Genomic DNA, 19,362 nt, shown 5'->3' with positions numbered 1-19,362 from the left:
AATAACAACAAAACCACATCTTTTAATGGACACAAGATGCTTTAACCTCACTGGTTTTGATTCTCTGTTTTGACATCAATGATAGTTTACTGTTTATAAATACAAATGTTTAAATGATAAGAACACTAGCACTGACAAGTCTTTAACCAGAAACAGTTTTATAGCATGAACAATATTATGACAATTTAGTTTTTATTCTCTTTTTTATGTGGCATAGATAAGCTGTCTTTTAAAGAAAATTTTTACTTTCATTTTTATGTACTACAGTTATTTTTATTGGGTGCAGTTATTTTTCAGGGTAGGAAGACTTGACTCATAAGATAATTTTTGGTACACATTAAATTATTCCTAGTGACATGTATCATTATGAGTTTTCATTGTGGCCATCATTTTGGCAAGTCTATTTTGGCAAGTCCTGGGTCATGTTTTCTCATCTATCTTTCTAAATTATGAGGTTTGAGACTTTCAGTGTTTTGTTTTTTTTTTCCCCCAAAGTCAAATTTAATTTTACTTTGCATTTGTCTTATTTTTATTTTTTTATTTATTTTTTTAGTTTATTTTTTTTAATTTTATTTTATTTTTAAACTTTACAATATTGTATTAGTTTTGCCAAATATCGAAATGAATCCACCACAGGTATACCTGTGCATTTGTCTTATTTTTAAAGAGCGTTATTAAGATGTAATTCACATGATGTAAAGCTCATCCATTTAAAGCACACAAGTCAATTCTCTTATGTATATTCACAGAATTATGAAACATCACCACAATCTCATTTTTAAACATCTCCATCATCCCCCAAAAGAAACCCCATACACATTAGCAGTTGCTCCCCATTTTCCCCCAAATTCCTCCAGTAATCTACTTTCTATCTCTATAGACTTGCCTATTCTAGATATTGGAATCACAGAATATCTGGTCCTTTCTGACTGGCTTCTTTCACTTAACATAATGTTTTCAAAATTCATCCATGTTGGTACCACGTATCAGTTCTTCATTCCTTTTTATTGCCAAGTAACATACCATTACACGGATGCATCCCATTTTGTGTATCCACACACCAGTTGATGGACACTTGAGTTGTTTTCATTTTTTGACTATTATGAATTCTGCTTCTACAAACATTTGTATACAAGTTTTTCTCTTGAGCACAAACCTAGGAGTGAAATCGCTGGGATACATGGTAACTCTATGTTTGATATTTTGAGGAATGTCAAAACTACTTTGTAAAGTGGTTGCATCTCCCAGCAAATTTTTAATAAATAACAAATTTTGCCATGTGGTAGTTTGAGCATGTCAGATTTCCTTAATGATACCTTTTTCTACAAAGTTTGCTTATTATCCTCGCCTTCTTTATGATTTTCTGTGTTTCCTTTAAGATGTGATTTTTTAGCTTTTTGCCCATAACAAATTATATCACCCAGTTTTAGCTACGTTATTCAATATTAATTGAATAAGAGGTTGATATTTTCCTACTTATCTTTAGAATAAGGATCACTAACAGAACAAAGGCACAGGATCTAGGTGTAGTAAAGGTCAAAGCAGTAGGACTGAAAAGTGGGACCAAAATATCTTGCCTGATTCTTAAGCTCTGTCTCTCTTTCTGACTGATCTCCAGCCTCAGACATATTCCTACCTGAACCATCTTGTCTTTCCCCTTGGAAACTTCCTAGCCTTGGCTGTCTTGGTATTTCATGGTCAGGACTAGAAATAAGGACTTATTAAGATAAGTTAATTAAGGTCTGGTTATTAATAAATAAATATGTTACTTTTCTCAGAGATACTTGCCTTTTAAATGGATGATAACTGTCCAGACACTTTTGGGGGAACCAAGAGTTGCATCCTCAAAAGCCATTTGCAAGGATTAAATTGTTGACTTTGTGATGGAAAAAAAACTCTTGACATCCCTTGAATCTCACTCAGATCCTTAGTCCTAGAAGGGACTGTGGAAGTCAGCTCTAAGTTTCATTTGCTTACAGGGAAACTTTGCTTATGGTCAAACCAGCAACAGGGAATGACTTGGCCAGGCTCACACCAGTCAGTGATAGAGCCAGGCCTGGCACCAGGGTTAGCAGGTCTATGCCTTTTCTACTATACCAGGACATCTCTCAGCATAGATCATGTGGGCACCCTGCTGCTTGAGAATACACAGAACAAGGGTGGGGGCATGCATAATCATCTCTCCAGGATAAGATAGAAATTACACATCAGTGACCTCAAAGCCACCCAAAGACCTCAGGTAATTACATTGCCAGCCTCCATCTGTTGCCAAGTGACCCCTTAGTCACAGCATCACCAAGTCAGCCCTTTGGGTTCTGCAGCCTTCTGATCTGCATTCTTTTTTCTCTCCCCTGACCTAATGAGCTCTCAAATTCTTACAACTGCCAGCTAATAGGATGCAAATTGCATATACCATCCAAATACAAAAGACTTGCATGTTCCAATAGATTAGTTGATAATTGGGCTTCAGATTACTAATTAATTCAGTTTGAAACATAGTGGAGTATGTGGTGTGTGTTTTTCTTCCCCCTTCAGAGGAATCATGCAATTTATAAGATGATAATTTTTAGAAATTCTGCCACATAATTAGCCCACTGCTGCATGGAACTGACCCCCTCCTTCAGCATGCTTGTGATTAGGGTGTAATTATAGAGTTAGAAACTAAGGGAGCTTTTGAAAGGTTTAACAAAGGAGGGAGCTACTTTTTATTTCAAGGTTGTTTCCGTCCCTGTCAGACTGTGTGAGCTTCAAAGAAGCCAACAGCGTCCCTGTAACAGGTCACTTTGGAGGGATGCTTTTCTGGGTTTGGAGGGCTACTGGAAGAGAAGACGGAAGGAGAACCCTGGGTCAGGGAGGAGAGCTTTATAACAGGGAGTCATTAAAAAAACAAAGAAATAAAAACCCTGCTTTTTGTCCAGACACCATCCTCGGCTAGCTTCTTTGTGATTTTGGGCAATTCGCCAGCACTCAGTTCCCTCACTGAGAATAATAGTTCCTATTCTATATGCTCATAGAGTCACTGGGGAAGGCCAGTATGTTGCTGAATGCCACCATGCCTAGAAAAAGTTAAATTGCTCTACATAGTGGGGAATCCTTGCTTCATATAGTCAATGTGCCCATCTGAACACACTCACATGTTGTATCTGTATGTATCAGATCAGATCAGATCAGTTGCTCAGTCGTGTCCGACTCTTTGCGACCCCATGAATCACAGCACGCCAGGCCTCCCTGTCCATCACCAACTCCCGGAGTTCACCCAGATTCACGTCAATCGAGTCAGTGATGCCATCCAGCCATCTCATCCTCTGTCGTCCCCTCCTCCTCTTGCCCCCAATCCCTCCCAGCATCAGAGTCTTTTCCAATGAGTCAACTCTTCACATGAGGTGGCCAAAGTACTGGAGTTTCAGCTTTAGCATCATTCCTTCCAAAGAAATCCCAGGGCTGATCTCCTTTAGAATGGACTGATTGGATCTCCTTATGTGCATGTATATGCCCATGCATATATATGCTGATACATGCATTCTTATTTTATATATGATAGGATAGATGTATATTTATATTTCCATAGTATTGGGATGGCCATAAAGTGAACTTGAGTGCATGCTCAGTCGCTCAGTCATGTCCAACTCTTTGCAACACTATGGACTGTAGCCCGCCAGGCTCCTTTGTCCATGGGATTTCCCAGGCAAGAATACTGGAGTGGGTTGCCACAGAAATTGGTGAACTGTACTGTTACTACTTAAAGAAGCTCCTGGGTCCTGGAATCCCCTGGAGGACCAAGCTCTCCTGTCTGGCTGTCAGTCCTCCTCCAAACCCAGCCCTGACTCAGCTTTCACTCACTACTCTGAGACTGTGATCAAAGCAGACAGTTACCAGCCGGGGCTCTCCAGTTATAGCTAGTTCTTATCTCTATAATGCATCAGCAGCAAATCTTAGAACAAGCTAGTGTTTCTCAAAAGAAAGATATGTGGACCCTTAGAATGCGTCTGCACAGACAGTTGGGGAAACACTGAGCTAATGATTAAATTTTTCAGTCCACTGGGACTGCAAACAAGAGTACTCACAACATGAGACAAATGATCAGATAATTAATATTGATGATTTGAGTTTCACTGAAATAAATAAGCACAACATTTAAAAATTCTTGCAGAGAAGTCAGCAAAAGAGACACAGATGTATAGAACAGTCTTTTGGACTCTGTGGGAGAGGGAGAGGGTGGGTTGATTTGGGAGAATGGCATTGAAACATGTATAATATCATATGTGAAACGAATCACCAGTCCAGGTTCAATGCATGATACAGGATGCTCGGGGCTGGTGCACTGGGATGACCCAGAGGGATGGTATGGGGAGGGAGGTGGGAGGGGGGTTCAGGATGGGGAGCACGTGTACACCCATGGCAGATGCATGTTGATGTATGGCAAAACCAATACAATATTGTAAAGTAATTAACCTCCAATTAAATAAAATTTTAAAAAATAAAAAAGAGAAAAAGTGCAATCCAATATACAGTAGGTACAGATTTTTTCAAATATTGTTTGATTCTGCTTATATGAGGTACCTAGAACAGACAAATTTGTAGAATCAGAAAGTACATTGGTAGATGTCAGAGATGAGGGAATAGGATGGGGAGGAGGAATGGGGAGCTGGTGTTTAATGGGGACAGTTTCAGTTTAGGAAGGTAAAAGATTCGGGAGATGGATGATGGACAGTTGCACAGCAATGTGAATGTACTTAGTGCCACTAAACTGCACAGTTAAATATGGTTAAAATAGTATGTTTTATATTATGTGACTTTTAACACAATAAAAAAAAAACTTTAAAGAAAAAAAACAAAAAAATAATAATAAAAGTTAAATAAACTCCATTTACACATATGAGAGACTGATTATGATACAATAATGTAGTGAAACAGGACTGAAAGGATTCTGGTCATTTCTTCCATCAGTAAAAATATTTTAAGCAAACTCAATATATTTTGGTTATCTGTTTGAAATTATATATGTGTAATACTTTGATTAGTAAATATAATGTGAAATAGACATACAAATGAAATAAAGATAAACAGAAGTTGTAAAAAAAAAAAAATGTTTTTGCAGAGAACTAGCACACCCCTGAGAATTTATAAAGGGTCCACCAGATCCCAGTTTGAGAAGCACTGAAATACTGAAGGTATTGGTTGTCTTTCAATGTGCAGCATTTGGTGCTGCCTAGGGCATTCATAACCCCCTCCAGTACTCTTGCCTGGCAAATCCCATGGACAGAGGAGCCTGGTAGGCTGCAGTCCATGGAGTCGCTAAGAGTCGGACACGACTAAGTGACTTCACTTTCACTTTTCACTTTCATGCACTGGAGAAGGCAATGGCAACCCACTCCAGTGTTCTTGCCTGGAGAATCCCAGAGACCAGGGAGCCTGGTGGGCTGCCGTTTCTGTGGTAGCACAAAGTCGGACATTACTGAAGTAACTTAGCAGCAGCAGCAGCAGCAGCAGGGCATTCATGAGCTTCCCAGGTGGCTCAGATGGTAAAGTGTCTGCCAGCAGTGTGGGAGACCCAGGTGTGATCCCTGGGTCAGGAAAATCCCCTGGAGCAGGAAATGGCAACCCACTCCAGTACTCTTGCCTGGAAAATTCCATGGACAGAGGAGCCTGGTAGGCTACAGTCCATAAGGTCGCAAAGAGTTGGACACAACTGAGCGACTTCACTTTCACCTTTCAGGGCATTCATAACAATAATAATAACAGCAATTCCTCTCATTTTTACACTATGCTATAGCTGATGTGACATTTTGGCATACATCACATCCCACAGTACCCGTATGAAATAAGCAAGGTAGACTCTATCACCCCCATTTTACAGAAGAGAGAACTGAGGCTCCAAGATGTTACGTGACTGAGCTGCAGAGGAGGAAGGCAGTCACTACTGGTCAGTGGAGTTTGGCTCTCAGGAACCTGACAAAAACCAAGTGATGTGATCCTAAGAATAGGATGACCAGGCTAAACTTATGCCAAACCCCTGGAGCCACTGAACTAGACCGCCTTACACCCCTAATAAATAACTACAATGATAACAACAGCTATTCACTGAGTGATTGCTACAGTCCAAACACTGTAAGTGATTAACTATTAAGTCTTCATAATAGTCCTTGAGGTTGATAAAAACCCCATTTATCAAATGAAGAAACCAAGGTTCAGAAAGTAAGCTTTCTGGTCACTAAATTTATAAAGTTTTCCAGTTACTAAATTGATAAAGTCATGGAGCCAGGCTTCCCCTCCAGGACTACAGAACTCCCAAATTCATGTTCTTACACTGTGCCATATGACTGCTGAGCATGAGGAGGGGGGTCAGGTGCAGTGGGAGGACAGGCTCTTGACTAGAGGGCTTGAGTTTAAATCTTGCTACAATTGCAGCAATAGACCCGGAATTCAGACTCAAGCTCTCAAATCCCCATTTCATTTTCCACTGGACACTGATGGAATTTTATTATAATTATACAGTTGGTCTTTCACATCAATGGGTTCTATATCCATGGATTCAACCCACCACAGGTCAAAAATATTTGAAAAAAAAATCCAAAAGTTCCCAAAATGCAAAACTTGCATGTGCTATATATTGGCAACTATCTACCTAGCATTTATATGGTATTTCCAGCTAGTGACATAGCATTTACATTTTATCAGGTATTATAAGTAACCTAGAGATGACTTAAAGTATTCAGGAGAATGCACATAAATGCACAGGTTATATGCAAATATTACAACATTTTATTTAAGGGATTTGAGAATCTGCAGATTTTGGTGTCTTCAGAGGTTCCTCAACCAACCTCCCATGGATACCGACTGCAATTTCTAGTGCACAAAAGCTGAGGGAAACACAAACTGAGGACAGGTCATCCCATGTCTTATTGGGGTATCTGGGGACCAGGGTGTCAGACATTTCCACCACGTGGTTGCAGATGACCTCCTGTGAAATGTTAGAGTTAGAAGTAGTTCTGGTCCATGTGGCAGCTCATCCAAGATTCAGCTCCACGCTGCTGTCCCTCTGCTGTAAGAGTCCTAAGAAGAAGGTGCTCTTTCATCTCCTTGCTGCCCTGTGCAGAGAAATCTATCTACGCCCTCTATAAGGCCAAGCGTGTCTGCTTTCTTCTGCCCACGTCATCTCAGTGCATGTTCGTGTTTGGTTTCTGTGTTGTTTCTTTGGTTAGGAAGGTGGTACAGTAGTTGGGGAGAGTGGCTCTGGGTCAGACAGACCTGGGTTTGAATTCTGGCTTTATATTGATTAGCTGTGTGGTATTAGTAAAATAACCTACCCTCTCTGAGCTTCCACTGCCTCATCTGCAAAAGAAAAAAAGGAATGTAGTATCATCTACCTCCACATGGACTATCATGTGAATTAAGTGAATAACAACTGTATAAATTCTCATAGTTATAGTTGGGCCCCCAAAAACACTCAATAAATGTTAACAATTACCACCATCATAATCATTGTAATTACCATCATCATTATCATTGAGGGGGGGAAGAAAACACAATATCTGGGAACAGGGTACCATCTTTGAGGTCCCTCAACCCCCTTCTAGACTAAATCTCACCCACCACTATAATAACAGTGGTAATGATAATAATAATTATCGATAATATAATATTATAATTATAAAAAATAAATATATATTATATAATTACATTATATTATTATAATAATATAATAATTATGGTAAAATAATAATAATAGAAATACAATAATATAATACCTTCCTCCCTGTTTGTCTGTAAGATCGTGGAGGAAGGAATTTGCCTTTCTCACTGATGAATTTCCAGTTCACCAGGCAAAATGAGCTTCACGTAACAGTGTTCTTTAAAAAGTCACCGAATGAATGAATGAGTGAGTGAAATGACTTCTCAGGAAATAAACAATGCTGGTATCCATTTATCACATGAACTTAAAGGCAAATTCCTTGTGTCTTGCTAAAAGAAGCAGAGATCAATGGTAGACTATAAGTACGGCTATGAATATGCAAATGACTCAGAGGGCAGCTAAACCACTTCCCATAAAAGGCCAGACTCTCCCCCATAAAAGGCCAGACTCTCCTCTACAATGTCCTTAACAGAAGCACATCCATCTGGTTCCTGCTCGAATAACACCCACTGATAGGGAATCGTGTATTTGGAACCACCTACCCTGCTTGCTCCTGGCATTTGCTCCTCTGGCCTGGATGCCCCTCATCTTCGCATCCCCAGTGCCTTCTCATAGGACATGGTTCTGACAGCCCACCAAAGGAACATCCAACATGAACTGAGCACATCTTCCACTGCACCAGGCTCATACCAGCAGCACTAAGAAGCACTAAGAAGCATGTGGCTTCACGTTTGTCCTGGAAACAACTTGGCTTTGTCTTCCAGCTAGAACATATAAGTAAAGTTTGTAAAGAATGCCAGAGAAAAATCACAAAATAAGTACAAATTTTTAAAAAGAGGGACAAGTAGGGAAGCAAGGACCGAACCTTCCGAGCTGTACATTACCCTAAGTGAAAATGAAAACTGAAAGTGAAGTCGCTCAGTCTTGTCCAACCCTTTGGGACCCCGTGGACTGTAGCATACCTGGCTCCTCTCTCCATGGGATTCTCCAGGCAGAGTACTGGAGTGGGTTGCCATTTCCTTCTCCAGGGGATCTTCCCAACCCAGGAATCAAACCCAGGTCTCTCGCATTCCAGGCAGATGCTTTAACCTCTGAGCCACCATTGGCACTTAAGGGGTCTGTCTCTCCTGATGCTAAGCTGATGTGTACATTCAATTCCTCTGATTCACCACCCTCAGTCACTGACTTGGAATCTCCAAGCCTGTGTGTTTTCTGATTAGAGGGTTCTTCCTTGCACCCTTCACCCAACCAAAGCCTCCTATTCTTTCAGCTTCTGTGTTTCCACTGGGAAGCCTTCCCTGAGTTCCAGGGCCAGGTTTTGTCCTACTTATTTTGCTCCATAATTACATGGGTAATACTAGTCTTTCTCACTAAACTTTAAACAAAAACAAGGATCAAGTGTATCTTATTCTCTGCTGTATCCCTTTGTCCCATATGGGCTTGGCAATATTAGATACAGATGAATGAATGAATGAATGAACTAGAATATTCCTTTCCCCATCCTGCTAAGTTTCAAATTTAATGCTATGTTGGAATTTTCATTCGTTTTTCACCAAGCATTCAGAGGGTGCCTACTCTTTGGGAGCCCCTGAGAATGCTTAAGCTGGTGTTTTATTTAAAAAGTAGGCTGATCCTTCTTAGACAGAAAGGTTTTGGTCATATGAAAGGGGGACATTGTTGGTTTCAAGTCTGTCAGGAACTCCAGGCATAAGCCCCTTCATGGGCCTAGATGGCATATTTTTTGCAGAGCCATCACTTTGCCAACAAAGTTCCATATAGTCAAGCTATGGTTTATCCAGTAGGCAGGTACAGACATGAGAGCTGGACTACAAAAAGGCTGAGCACTGAAGAATTGATGCTTTTGAACTGTAGTGTTGGAGAAGACTCTTGAAAGTCCCTTGGACTACAATGAGATGAAACCAGTCAATCCTAAAGGAAATCAACCCTGAATATTCACTGGAAGGACTGTTGCTGAAGTTGAAGCTCCAATACTTTGGTCACCCAATGTGAAGAGCCAACTTACTGGAAAAGACCCTGATGCTGGGAAAGATTGAGGGCAAGAAGAGAAGTGGGTGGCAGAGGATGAGATGGTCAGATAGCATCACCGACCTGATGGGAATAAATTTGAACAAACTCTAGAAAATAGTGGAGGACAGAGGAACTTGGCATGCTGCAGTCCATGGGGTTGCAAAGAGTCAGACACGACTTAGAGACTGAACAGCAACAGGTAGGCACAAGGGCATAATCCTTAAGCTGAATTTTCAACTGGTCTTTGGCTCTTGCTCTGAGGTGGCCATGACCAAGTGGCACCCCTGACTGCAGACAGAACAAAGTTAACATTAAGGGAGATTCTGGAAGACCAACCAATACCAGGCCAGATACTATACTTCTTTAATCATGCTTTGACAGCCTAGTCTAGGGGCCCCCTGACTTTCTGCCACAAAGTGCCACCATTTTATCCTAAACCCCCAGACTGTGAGATCCCAACCACCTTTTAAAATAACTTGTCAACAGCGGACTTGTGTTTGGGGGATATGTCTGATTGTGCGTTTGAAGGTATCGAAGCATATAGGTGCCAGCCCCTCTTCTTTGAAATGTACTTGGATAAGAGTTAACACTAGAGGCTTTTTTCTTTTTTTCAATTCAAATGACGTTTTAGCTGTTTTAAGCATAGCTGCAATGTCTTATTGACTTGGCGGGAACCAGATAAGCCTGTACTATGAGGGATTATATAGGGCGAGAACACATTCAAGTTCCAGTCAGTTAAAGTGGCTAAAATAGGAAAATCTGAACACTGTATGCAGAGACATGGTTATTTGAGGACAGAACAAAGTCCTCATCTCAGGAATATTCCATGAACTCATGTATCTCCATATTCATGTGCACACACCTGTGTGATCACAGAATTGTAGATCAAAGCTGAAAAGCCCTTAAGAGAAAAATCAACTGGCTCAGAAGTTTCCAAACTTTTTAGTTTAAAGCTCTATTTTCAAATGGAATCTTGGGAGAACCCCGGTATGTGAAACAGATAAAAAAGCAAAGCTGCTTTGATGGTAGAGGGAGGGCAGGAATCTAGAACCCCATTCTTCTCCCTTCCCCCTAATTCAACATGGGAGACTCTAAAATGCCTACAGCCTGGGACAACAGTTGGAAGGATCACTCACTGATCTAGCCAAGGGCCTCACTGTGCAGATCAACAATCTAGTGCCTGGATCAACATTACCCCAAAAGAGTCAATAACAAAACTCTTTGGTCCACAAGATGTAAGTTTAGAGGGTGAGAGATGAAGGATGGAAACTTACAAGAAAACCATGAGAAGGATGAGTGAAGAAATTATTGTTTATTGCTTCACTCTTTGGTGTGAATTAAGCCATCAGCCCGCTCCACGAACTGTGATGTGGATACTGGTAGAGACTCTGAGCGAGAGAAATAAAGAACTTTGAGGTTCACATCCCAAGAACCAGCACACATTAAAATTTTCAGAGACATGGATGAACCTAGAGACTGTCATACAGAGTGAAGTAAGTCAGAAAAAAACAAGTATCATATATTAATGTGTATATGTGGAAGCTGGAATGTGAAGTCAAGTGGGCCTTAGAAAGCATCACTACGAACAAAGCTAGTGGAGGTCATGGAATTCCAGTTGAGCTATTCCAAATCCTGAAAGATGATGCTGTGAAAGTGCTGCACTCAATATGCCAGCAAATTTGGAAAACTCAGCAGTGGCCACAGGACTGGAAAAGGTCAGTTTTCATTCCAATCCCAAAGAAAGGTAATGCCAAAGAATGCTCAAACTACTGCACGATTGCACTCATCTCACACGCTAGTAAAGTAATGCTCAAAATTCTCCAAGCCAGGCTTCAGCAATATGTGAACCGTGAACTTCCAGATGTTCAAGCTGGTTTTAGAAAAGGCAGGGGAACCAGAGACCAAATTGCCAACATCCGCTGGATCATCAAAAAAGCAAGAGAGTTCCAGAAAAATATCTATTTCTGCTTTATTGACTATGCCAAAGCCTTTGACTTGTGGATCACAATCAACTGTGGGAAATTCTGAAAGAGATGGGAATACCAGACCACCTGATCTGCCTCTTGAGAAATTTGTATGCAGGTCAGGAAGCAACAGTTAGAACTGGACATGGAACAACAGACTGGTTCCAAATAGGAAAAGGAGTTCGTCAAGGCTGTATATTGTCACCCCCGCTTATTTAACTTATATGCAGAGTACATCATGAGAAACGCTGGGCTGGAAGAAACACAGCTGGAATCAAGACTGCCGGGAGAAATATCAATAACCTCAGATATGCAGATGACACTACCCTTATGGCAGAAAGTGAAGAGGAACTAAACAGCCTCTTGATGAAAGTGAAAGAGGAGAGTGAAAAAGTTGGCTTAAAGCTCAACATTCAGAAAACGAAGATCATGGCATCCGGTCCCACCACTTCATGGGAAATAGATGGGGAAACAGTGGAAACAGTGTCAGACTTTATTTTTCTGGGCTCCAAAATCACTGCAGATGGTGACTGCAGCCATGAAATTAAAAGATGCTTACTTCTTGGAAGGAAAGTTATGACCAACCTAGATAGCATATTCAAAAGCAGAGACATTACTTTGCCAACAAAGGTCCATCTAGTCAAGGCTATGGTTTTTCCAGTGGTCATGTATGGATGTGAGAGTTGAACTGTGAAGAAGGCTGAGCGCCGAAGAATTGATGCTTTTGAACTGTGGTGTTGGAGAAGACTCTTGAGAGTCCCTTGGACTGCAAGGAGATCCAACCAGTCCATTCTAAAGGAGATCAACCCTGGGATTTCTTGGGAAGGAATGATGCTAAAGCTGAAACTACAGTACTTTGGCCACCTCATGCGAAGAGTTGACTCATTGGAAAAGACTCTGATGCTGGGAGGGATTGGGGGCAGGAGGAGAAGGGGATGACAGAAGATGAGATGGCTGGATGGCATCACTGACTCGATGGACGTGAGTCTGGGTGAACTCCGGGAGTTGGTGCTAGACAGGGAGGCCTCGCGTGCTGTGATTCCTGGGGTTGCAAAGAGTCGGACACGACTGAGTGACTGATCTGATCTGATCTGATCTGATACGTGGAAGCTGGAAAAATGGGATAGATGATCTTACTTGAAAAGCAGAAATAAAGACACATGTAGAGAACAAAGGTGTGGATACTGGGTGGGGGCTGGGGGAAGGAATGGACTGGGAGATTGGGATTGGCATACCTACACCACTAGGTATAAAACAGGTAACTAATGAGAACCTACCGCATAGTACAGGCAATTCTACTCGGTGCTCTGTGGTGACCTAAATGGGAAGGAAACCCCAAAAGAGGGGGTACATGTATATGTATGACCGATTCACTCTGCTGTACAGTAGAAACTGACACAACATTGTAAAGCAACTATAATCCAGTTTTAAAAAAGAGTTGAAGACTAACACCCAGGTCTCCTAGAAAACTGCTGAGTCCTTTCTAATAACAGTATAGAGATGCAAGCCAGTCCAAGGGCTTCATTCATGGCAGGACAGGAGATAAATGAATCAGACTGACTAGTGATGAGGAGGCTTAATGTACAGTGGTCAGAAAGTAAGCGCAGAGTCTTGTCACTTGCTATGACTTTGGTCTCTGCCCCTCACTAGCTATGTTATATTGGGCAGAAGCTACTGCATTCGTTTAAGCTTCAGCTTTCTAATCTGCAATGTGGAAATGATGAAAGTACCTGCTTCATAGGATTATTCCAAGGATTATATGAGATCATACAAATAAAGCTCTCAGCATAGTGCCTGCTACATAGCTCAGGTCTAATACGTGTTAGGCACTGTGATTGTCATCATTATTATTTTAGCTGAAGTCTCACTCCCATGACTTCTATCCATTGGTTGGTTCTGGCTTACCTTAAAGAACAAATATCCTCCCCCCCCCCCCCCGAAAGCCCTCTGGGATTGGAATACATCCTTCACTTCCCCTCCTAGTCTTCATTATTTTCAGGTTGAACATCCCCACTTTTTTCAAGCATTTCTAATGTAATGAGACTTTTTGAACTATACTTTCCTATAACTATCCTCTCTATGGAGCTGTCATCTAAGAATTTACCTGACAATCTGGGGAAACTTGCCATGTTCAACTTGTGCCACTCAGAGTATAAAGTGAAAGTTCTTCAATTTGTTCTAATCTTACCTCTTTTCTAGATCTCAGGTGGATGAGATGGAGGGAGTTTTCTTTCCCACCTCCCAGGGCTTGTTAAAAATCCTTCTCTTTGGCCCCTTTCTCTTAACAATGCTGGCTGTTCCCTCTTCCATCTAATGGGAGTGGTGTCAGCCCAAGCAGGATGATGAGGGCTGAGCAGCTTGTCTGTGACCCCTTGAAAGAACCCCAGAGAGAAAGGAAATCTGGCTTTGAAGATAAAGTTTTTTATCTTTTGAAAGCTGCATTCCTATACACCTGCCTCCTGTGGGCTCAGGTGTCTTGCCTGACCCAGTGCCTGGTTTGGGGTTTTTTTTTTTTTACTTTGTATTTGGTATTGGGGTATAGCCAATTAACAGTGTTGTGACAGTTTCGGGTGAAGAGCAAGGGATTCAGCCATACATGCACGTGTATCCATTCTCTCCCAAACTCCCCTCCCCTCCAGACTGCCACATAACATTGAGCAGAGTCCCATGTGCCATATAGTAGTTCCTTGTTGGTTATCCATTTTAAACATAGCAGTGTGGACATGTCCATCCCAAACCCCCAGTGCCTGGTTTTCAAGTAGTTGTTAACACCTAACCTCTTTGGACTGCATCATAGTGATGATGGTAAATATGATGATGATAATAATAGCCAAGATGTATTAAATGCTTACTTTGTGCCAGACACAGCTCTAAATATTTATACACACTTTAAAAAAAAAATCTTGTACCAATTCTATGCTGTAGGTGCTATTATATCTGCATTTTGAAGACCAGAGAGTTAAGCCTCAGAGAGCTTAAATAATCAGTAAGCACACCTCCTCAAGATGTTTTGTTTCCAGGCACACATGATAATTAAAAGTCATAATGATAGCCCAGAGCCTCATCACCATCCTCAAAGCATTTTCTAAATCTTTACAGCAATATAAAAGTACATCTAATATAGTTATGGTGTTAAACAACTTTTTTGGATATCATAATTATTTGACATGCCTTTTTGTGCTAATCCTTTGAAAATTATCATTGAGATATGATAGATGGAATGACTATTGTAACTGGTTTAGTTAATTGAGCACTTCCTCCCCTCCCCCAGTCATGCTATTCTAACAGCTGGTCAGCATTGCACTGCCTCCTACAACGAGTGCTTAGGGAATATAGATCCTAACCCCAGCTCACACTCTAACCAGCCTACAACTTGAGGCCAATAGTCTCCTCTCTGGACAACAGGGGGTTTGATCTGATCTCTAACATCTTTCCTTCAGGCATCAGTAAACCTAAACTGTGGCCCATGGGTCAAATTCAACCATTTCCTGGCTTTGTTTAGCCAGGAATGATTTTTACATGTTTAAATTACTAGAAAAAAAAAATGAAAAGAAAAGTGATAGCTCATGACATATGAAAATCATGTGAAATTCAAGTTTCAGTGTTCATGAACACACTTGGGGGTGGAGGGGACACAACCATGCTATTTCATTTTCTATTATCTAGGCCTGCTTTCATGCTCTAAAGGCTGCATTCAATAGTTATGACAGAAACAACATGACCTGTAAGCCTAAAAAATTCACAATATGATCACTTATCCAAAAAAAAAAAAAAAATTGCTGACTCCTGGTATAGATATGGAGTAGGTGGGTACTAAAAAACTTCATATAAATCAGAGGCTTGAGAAACATCTACCCAATCTGTAACCCCTCTTTGGCAGAGTAAGACCTCTATTCTAGGCTATTAACTGTCAGCCACGCTGTCTGAGCTTCTTTGTCCCTCTTTATCTGGGGCAATCTGGAAACCCCATCCTAAAGCTACATTCCTGTGTTCCTCGGCTGGCAAAGCAGTGTACCACACAGATGAAGACAGATTTGATAGCTAGACCACAGCTGGAATCCTTGCTTCTGGGGCATCTCTGGGTGGGGAGAGGGGGTAGGTTCCAGAGGTCTTTGAACCACAGCTCCTCACATGTAAAACTGGGACAGATACTCACTCATTTATGCAAACGAGTACCCGGGGCCTACTGTGCATGTCCACCCCTCAGGGCTGTTTGGGGGGATTAAATAGGATTATGTATATAAAGCATTTAATAGAATGCCTGGCTCAGGAAAAGAGCTTGGGGAATGTTTAATAAATCCAAAGGTGACTGCTGATGGATTATTTCATTTTTCAACTTTAAATGACAACAACTTCAGAATTCTCCAAGAGCTATATAAATGAAGTTATATGATGCACAAGAAGCCACAGCTTCGCCATTGTTGTCACATCTGTCATCCTTAGGAACGATGTTTCTAGAGCTATGTTTCAGTAGAATATTTAACGGCACCAGTGTTCTTTAATTCTAGGCCAAGAGACAACAAATTAAGCAGGGCTCCCTTAATAGACCATATCAACCCATGCAATGACTTCTCTTCCCTGTTCTGTCACTGACACTCCCTCTCCCACTTTCTAGGGACTTACAGATGATTCTGAGCCAGTAAGGTACATCAGAATTACCTGGGGATCTATTTTTATTTTTCAATAGTACTAAAACACACACACACACACACATTCACATGGTTATAAAAAATAAAAAAATATATTATTGAAGGTTATTAAAAAAAAGCATATACCTAATCTCTCTAATCTCATACTTAGAAAAAACTATTTTAAACATTTTCTGTGTTTGGTGATTCTAGTAGTTCCCTCTACACACTTCTGTGTAATATGTCTATGTCTCTTTTTCTTGCTTTATCAACTTTCATCCCATGTGTCGCTCCTCAGTTAAAAAAAAAAAAAAGATGAACACCTCATACTGTTTTCCACATCCTGTCCTCAATGTTCATTAGTCATGCTATTATTTGGAATTCTTCTAATTAGTCCCTTTATAATATGTTTTACCTTGATTTTTGATTGACTGGCATTGTTGTTGTTTAGTTGCTAAGTCATGTCTGACTCTTCTGCAACCCCATGGTCTGTAGCCCGCCAGACTCCTCTGTCTGTGGGATTTTCCAGGCAAGAATACTGGAGTGGGTAGAGATTCCTTTCCTACCATTTCCTTCTCCAGGGGATCTTCGCAACCCAGAGATCAAACCTGTGTCTCCTGCATTGTTGGCAGATTCTTTACCACTGAGCCACATGACCAGCATTAGAGCTTTATAGAGATATCTGGTTTCCTCTCCAGAGCCCCTGCATGATAACCATTAGGAATGGCTATTATGCAGAACCTCACTTATATATTGTGATGGGTCTCTCAGATGAAGGACCTCTATCCTAAGAGCCTGTTCATCTGCACTTGAATGAAAATGATAGGCAGACCATTCTTCTGTCCCCCATTCATCAGTAGCACATGGGACAGTGTGAAAGGCCACAGAGGAACCGCAGAAGCAGACAGGGACACAGTGATCTAACAGCTCCAGGAGCTCACTTATCACAGAGGCTTATCTTAGATGATAAACAGTCACTTTGTGAAGAACAGCATCGGGTACAGTGCTGGAGGGACACTGAGAGGCATCTGGGTTTAGAAGAGCTGAATTCTCATACTGAATAACTTGAACTGAGCATTTTGTGGGTTAATTTCATTTCATTCACTAGTCACAGCATACAGAGCAATAGACTCCATATTTGGGGGCATGTTATAAAAGAGGCAAAATGACTCAAAGACAGTGCTTAAAATCAGACTTCATCATTTAATCTTTAATATAATACAATTAGCAATGTTGTATCCTTTTATAATATTATATAATTAATAGCACAGATAAAGCAAAATGTACTCATTACCAAATATTACCCCCTAAGGTTTTTTAAACAAAATGGCAAAGAAAATTAGAAAAAGATTTAATTAAACCATGTTTAATGAGCATGCTCAGGGGACTAGAGTGGGTGGGTTGAATTTCCCAGCTGACCGGTAGGCAAATATTTCACACCTTTATTTCCTCTTCTTAGTCATGAACAGTTTTCTCTATTGGAATGGTCTGTTTTCTTGCATTATGGAGAGATCAAGTCCAGTAGCTATAAGAGACTGCTTTAATCTTCATGATTAAAGACATTGTGGAGATTCAAGATCACCATTCAGGCATGAAATCTTCCATGAGGGGAAGGCAAGGATGTCTTCTACTAAGTGAATGCATGTTGATGCCAAGTTATTCCCTCATTTCGTGCCTTCCCTAACAGTACAGATAAAAGCTTATTTTATCATTCTTTGTCCCTTCTTTCTCAGGGGAGCTGAGAAGTTCAGGTAGAGGTCCCATCAGTTTGATTGGAAATAACTTCAGGTCTGGCTCCAGTCACCTTGCAGTCAGACATTCTGGTGATAGAGCTGAGTGGCATTTATGTTTGAATAAACTCTGCCATTTCCTTTGGCCCCCATTACATTGATGGGGGCAGTCGGTACAAAATGTCCAAGTGCTTGTTACAGATTTTCAAGCAATGGAATTTGACTACAGGAGATCGCTTTCATTTTATTCTCTCAATAGTTACTTTATGAATAAAATGTTCTTTGGCTGTACTCTTAGGTGGTAGAATGTCTTAGGATGCCTATTGGGTATAAGAACCTAACTCCAATTTCATCGGTACTAAAAGCTTGTTAGAACCCTTGCACAATTCAACAGACCCCTGTGAATGTCTATAAACTATAGCTGTAGGTATAGTTAGTCACTAAATGCATTTCCAACATGAGCTTCCCTTGTCAAACAATTTAAATCATCCACTGGATTTATTACCTGGAGATCATACTTTCCCTGAAAAATTAGCATTTTTGCTTGAGGAATGTCTTTGGCTTTTATTCATTCACCCAGTGAAAATGTATTGAGAGCCTACTTTGTGTCAGACATGGTGCTAGATGCTGAGTTCTAGGGCACATCCATGAACAAAACAGAAAAATATCCCTACTCTCATGGAACTGACATTCCAACACAAGGAGAGAGGACAAGGGAACAAATGAGCAAACCAGATCATCTCAAATGGGTGATAAGCAGAGCACTGAAAAGGAACTGACTAGACTGCATATTGGAAGTAACTTGACTGAGTTCTATTAGAACCAGGTCTTAAGACAGCAATTCAAATACAAGTAGCTTCCTTGGATGCTAATATGAGAAATAACATCAGGGAATCAGGGATTCCCTGAGGTAGGGATATAAGAGCTGACCCATTGGAAAAGGCCCTGACACTGGGAAAGATTGAGGGCAGGAGGAGAAGGCGACAACAGAGGATGAGATAGTTGGATGGCATCACTAACTCAATGGACACGAGTTTGAGCAAACTCTGGGAGATAGTGAAGGACAGGGAAGCCTGGCATGCTGCAGTCCATGGGGCTGCAAAGAGTTGAACACCACTAAGCGACTGAACAAGAAGAAAGTAGGGATGGGAGAGCAGGCAGCTGAAAAAGGTGCATAATCAAGGCACTTATCTCTGGGGCTATGGAACTCCATCCCTTACAGAAGCTCTAGACTTGGGTGTAGAGTGTACCTCATGGTAACCCACCCAAGGGAGAGGGCTATGGTTTCTACTAACTCCCCAAGAGCAGAGAGCTGCTCTGGGTTTATGAACTCCTCAATACATCTGGCTTACCTTACCTGTGGTGAAGTGATAGGTAGC

The 19,362-nt window shown here is 41.0% G+C and overlaps 1 protein-coding gene across 8 annotated transcripts in view; it reads left to right on the top strand.

Moving 5' to 3' along the window:
- Positions 1–19,362, top strand: part of GRIA1 (glutamate ionotropic receptor AMPA type subunit 1) — a 349,668-nt gene that overhangs the window by 204,261 nt on the left and 126,045 nt on the right. The window lies entirely within an intron of this gene.

Source organism: Bos indicus x Bos taurus, chromosome 7 (assembly GCF_003369695.1).
Source record: "Bos indicus x Bos taurus breed Angus x Brahman F1 hybrid chromosome 7, Bos_hybrid_MaternalHap_v2.0, whole genome shotgun sequence".
NCBI lineage: Eukaryota > Metazoa > Chordata > Mammalia > Artiodactyla > Bovidae > Bos > Bos indicus x Bos taurus.
The sequence above is the reverse complement of the archived record's forward strand: the minus strand, read 5'-3'. Positions and strand labels throughout refer to the sequence as shown.